Source organism: Suricata suricatta, chromosome 1 (assembly GCF_006229205.1).
Source record: "Suricata suricatta isolate VVHF042 chromosome 1, meerkat_22Aug2017_6uvM2_HiC, whole genome shotgun sequence".
NCBI classification, from domain to species: domain Eukaryota; kingdom Metazoa; phylum Chordata; class Mammalia; order Carnivora; family Herpestidae; genus Suricata; species Suricata suricatta.
The window spans coordinates 51274966-51280583 of NC_043700.1; positions in this window are offsets into that span (position 1 = coordinate 51274966).

The following is a 5618-nucleotide window of genomic DNA, read 5'->3' on the forward strand; positions in this document are numbered from 1 at the left end:
TGGTTTTTACAATCATCCAGTGACTTCCTATCATCTGAGAGTGAAATCTGAAGCCCATTTCATGGGATAAAGGGTTCTTCCTGGTCTAGTTCTCACCTTTTTCTCCAGCCTCATCTTCTGCATTCTCACCACCACCCCAAGCTGTCGCCTTCCTTTTGACTGTTTGAATACATGGTACTCTCCCTTCCTGTGAGGCCCTAGAATCTTCAGATCTCCCTGTTTACACTACCCTTTCCCTCTCTGGAAGAGAGGCACCTGTCAGGTTTCAGAACTAGCACTTTCTACGGGAGACGTGCCTCTCCCCAATCACACCTTACTATGTTACCTTTCTCTGACATGCGTGTGCTCCCACATCCCTGCCTGTGTCCAAGTAATTGTCTGCCTCCCCAGCAGGGTTAGGTAATAAGCTCCATGAAGGTCAGCCCTGTGTTTATATAAATGTATGCCCTCATGTCTTACTGCGGGACATATCATTGTTGCCTCAGAAACATTTGCTGAATAAAGCATACAAGTCATATATGTGTAACACATTAAGTAGAAGTTATTTGAGAGCAGTTGTTTATACCTGATGCTGGCCACTATCAGGTACAGCAATTATTCAGAATTTTTTCCCTCAATCCTCAGATCACCTGCGAAAAAGGAATTTCTTTTTCTCTCCCTTCTTGTCACAGATTACCAACACACGAGCATTTGGCAGGTATAACCTTGGCCATTCTTCTCCCGTTTCTGTTGCCTCCCAGTTTTTACTTCACAGGATGTGTCGATTACACGTCACAAAACTGGCTCAATCTTTAAAGCATGTATAGGGTTTCCCCATGCAGTTTAGTCACTAAGCAGACTTCCAGGTCCAAATTGGGAAACCTATCTGTTGTGGGGCTGAATTGTGTCCTCCTCTCATCTCTGTGAATTCACAGGTTGAAGCCCTCAGCACCTTAGAATGTGACTGTATTTGGAGACAAGGTCTTTAAAAAGGTGATTATGTTAAGGGAGACCTTTAGGGCTGTCACAAATCCAATCTGACTGGTATCCTTCTAAGAAGAGGAAATCTGCATAGGCAGGGAGATACCCCGGGCTTGTGCACAGAGGAAAGACCTGGTGAGGACCCAGGGAAGAGGCAGCCATCTGCGAGCCAAGGAGACCAAACTTTCCAACACCTTGATCTCGGACTTCCAGCCTCCAGAACTGTGAACCATAAATTTCTGTTGTCTGTGGTATTTTGTTATGGTGGCCCTAGCAGACTGATACACTAAGTTTGAAATTTCTCACCTGTATCCTGGAGCTGAAATCTATCCTTCTCATCACAGTTTTTCTACTTTTAACTAAGTCTTTATATCTAACTGCAGAAAAAAATAGGAACATTAAGGAAGAACCTAATACTAATAATTCATGGGTCACCAAATACGTTCCCAGGCACCATACCAGGTGTCCCATGGTATACTGACCTATTCTCCAGGGCACAGCTCAGGAAACAGGACTACAGAGCTTGAGCAATCAGCCCCAGATTGCACAATTAGCAAAGAGGAAAAGACCGCACTTGCATGTACACCTGTCTAAGACAGCAGAGTCGCAGAAAAAGCAAAGGCTTTAGAGATACATGACTTGGGTTTGAACCCAGGTTTGCTGCTAACTGTCAGAGTGTGACTTTGGGACGGGTTCCTGGTCCTCCATGAGTCTCAGTCTCTCTTCATCTGTAAAATGACATCAACAACATTTATCTTGTAGGCTTGGCAGAAGGATGAAATAAGAGGATACACAAAAGAACAGGAACACAGTATATATTCAAAGATCAGCTCCTCTCCTCTAGTTCGTGCAGGTGAGGCCAAAACAAGAATCCTTGACCCCAAACTTGGCAGAAACTGCCTTATTTCCGCAGCTTTTTGGTTTCAATAATGAAAAAAAATTGACTTCTATGCTGATTTATATGAGATCATTTAAAAATTAAATAAGCTGATATCTATCAGGTGACTGACTTTCCCCATCTTGAAGCCGCGGCTGTGACTAGCTGTTCCTTGGGAAGCCTGCTTCACCCCGGGGCACGGGTTGTAGGAAAATCACGTTAGGACCGGCTTGTCCTAACACGTTAGAACTTAGCCAACAAAGACTAGTGTGTGTGTGAAAATATATATTCGATTAGGAATTCTGACTTGAATTTAAATCTATCTTTAACTTGCATTTCTTAAAGAAATCACTATTCAATCACAGTGAAAACTACTGCTCTGCTACAATTATCTCAAAATACAAAGTTTAATTAAAAAACAAAAAAGTACCACTCAGTCCCGCACCTTGACTCAAAACAACCTCCTTTAATTTTTTAGGTAAAGGACGTTGGCCAAATTCCCTAATGTCGTTTAAGTCCCTGGTGTCCTTAAATTATTGGGGCCATCTGTAAAAATGGCCACAACAATAACCACCTCACTGTTTGGTCGTAAATGATATATGCAGTAATATACATGTAGTGCTTAGAGAAAAACGCATTTTCATAGCATATATTATGTGCCAGTCACTGGTCTGAGCACTTTACCTGAATTTATTTAACTCAGTTTACAACTTTATGAAATAGGTATTATTTCATCCTCACTTAACCGATGAAGAAGCTGAGATTCAGAGAGCGAAGTAACTTGTTCAAGGTCACAAAGCAAGTGGGTAGTAGTGAGAAAAGCCACTACTGGCTTCTGACTGCTATTGAATTTTGCATTTTGCCTGTTTTCATTTAAGTAGAATTTTGTTCAAAATTACTAAACAATATATAACCTATCAATAAGAATGCTTCACAAAAATTTGTGATGGTTTGTTTCAAAATTAACTTAGTTTTACCTAGGAATTATTTTTTTAATTATACAAACTACACTGGTGATAAAATTGTATAGCTAATGTAAATGAAACTAAATAATGCCACTGACACAGAAGCTGAGAAATAGATCAGAAACCACAGGGGATGTGCTTGCTGGGTACAAAGAACCTTTTTTTGGTGTTAGAGTTTGTTTCCTAGACTATAAAGAGCGGCTCCCAATAAAGATACAGGGCGTGGAATGCCCAACTCTTATGCAGTGTCCTAGAGTGTGGATATTTTAAGGATTTTAAAAGTGAGAATGTCCAAACATGTCTACATCTATATTTTAGAACTTATACTGGGAAAAGTATGGAAACTGAATTGGATTTAAGAAATTTGTGGGCAAAATAATTCAGGATGTTAACAGCTATTGTGATCACAGGAGAAAGTGTGAGAGAGGATGTGATCACTGAACAAAGACAGCGACAATGGTAACTGAGAAGAAAGGAATTTAAAGGTATTACCTTTGCCCTAGATTCCAGTCCTTCCTCGGGACTAGAAACAAACAACAAATAACCTAGACAAACAAAAAAAACTGTTTCTCGCATTTTTTCTCTCTTGCATTTTATTTATTAATAATCCAAAAGTAATTAGTTAAAACAGATATTTATTGTATTACTTTTACCAGGCATTGGAATAGTGCTTTATATGTATTACCTAGTTTAATTTTTATCAAAATCTTACAGGAACTGCTACTCTACTAAGAAAAAGTCTGAAGCATAGAGAGTTGAAGCAACTCACCCAACGTCAAGCAAAGGCAAGATCCAAACCCATTTTGTCTGAATCCACAGCTGAAGGTCTCAGGTCTCACCCACCTCCAAACTGATTCCGGTTCCTCTCACTCTCACAGACTAGTGGCCTCATACGCTGGATCAGTCCTCCTGCTCTTCCTTAAAGGACAAACTTATTTTCCCTCTAATCTTTCCAACTACTGTTCAATCTATTTCTTTCCATGTGATGCCTTGAACCCCTGCAATACCTATGTTCTCCAGCCGTTTGGTTTCTGTGACTTGTAAATTTACTCACACTTATTATTGTCTTGAAAAATTCAAGGCATTTCTCCGTCTTTCTTTTCCTTGTGTTCTTAGGGTACTTTGTATAATTAACTGCTCCTTTCTTCCTGAAGCTATTTTCTCCCAAATGTGCTGCAACACCTCACCCTCCCAACACGGTCCAATGTCACTGTCCTGCTTCCTTCTGTTTTTTTTTGTTAGTTCTTTCCTGTTGAAGAACTTGTTCTTTTTCTTCTTCTATGCTCTGTGCATGCCACTAGAGGTTTTTGTTTATTCCTTTTTGTCCCCTCTGTTGTTCTTTTTCAATATGATCCCTCAACTTATTCTTCACATTATGACTATTTTAATTATCATGATGGAATGTAAATCTCTCTCTCCCTGACTTAATTTCTCAATATGGTTTGAAGATCCAATTTTAGATCAGCTCAGAGTCTTTCTTCCGTGGCTTCCTGACATGTATTGTACACGGCCTTCCCAGCCGCCCTACTCACCTTCACTGCTCACTCAGCCATCTTCCCCCATATCTCCTGTTAGCAGCAAAGCACATGAAGGATTCATTCTATTCTTAGTTTAAACCTTTTGCCTGACGTTCATCTCCCCAAGTGCTTAGATTTCTTTGTTCATAAAAATAAATGCCAACCAGGTATTATGCTTACAGAACTAAAATTGAGGGGCACCTGGGTAGCCCAGTCATTAAGTGTCCAGCTTCAGCTCAGGTCATGATCTCACAGTTTGTGAGTTTGAGCCCCGCAGTGGGCTCTGTGCTGACAGCTCAGAGCCTCCAGCCTGCTTTCTGTGTCTCCCTTTCTCCCTGCCCCTCCCCGACTTGTGCTCTGTCTCTTTCTCTCAAAAATAAGCATTTAAAAAACTGTAAATAAAATTGAAGGCTGCAGGTGATATGGGGGGTGGGGGTGGGGAAGGGATGTGACTAGGTCAGAATAGCCGTGGCTGAATACATCTTGGATACACAGCTTGTACTCAGCTCCTGGAAGACAGAAAACCTCTGCTGTCCCATACTTGCAACTCAGAGTCTCCACAGCTAGTATGATTCAATGAGTAAGCATTCCATTGAACCTACAGTTCACCAAGCTAGTCCTGGGCAAATAAATGATTACCATTCCTGTGGAGCCCTCTCCACAAGATGACACACAGTTGACACTGATCTGAAACAGAACTGCCAAATCTTAACGTCCCAGCCTTGAAGTGACACGATTCAGGGGTTTTGGTCAGAGCACAGTTCAAGTATCTCTAACATCCATACAAGACTGTCAAACCCGCAACGAAGTAAAAACAACAATGGTGCTGGTTACCTCTGCACCCCCCTCCCCATTCTCTCCCCAATCGCCATAAAGTGGGAATTCAGGCATTAACTTGGCCTGAGACAGAGAACAACACCCCTAAAATTTTGCTTTGTTTGCTTGCTTTTGTTTTTGATTCGGGGTGCGGGGGGGGGGGGGTAACGCAGAGACAGGAGGACCCGAGGGTTGGAAGAGGACACCCGGCTCCCTCCCAAGCTCCTCCTCCTCTCTTTTACCCGGGTGGTCTTTAGGTCACTAAGGGTAACCTTTGCTAGAAATAACTTCTCTCGCTTTCCTGCCAGCCGCTCAGCCAGCGGCCGAGGGGCGCCGTGACCGGGGCGGCGAGTCAGCAAGGCAAAGATCGCGCAGCTCGGCGCCTCGGAGCGCTCGGCCCCAGGTGACACGGCGTGGGCTGGACAGTTTCATCCCCGCCCACTCGCAGGAGAGCGCCCGGCCGCGCTGCACGCGCGCGCAGGG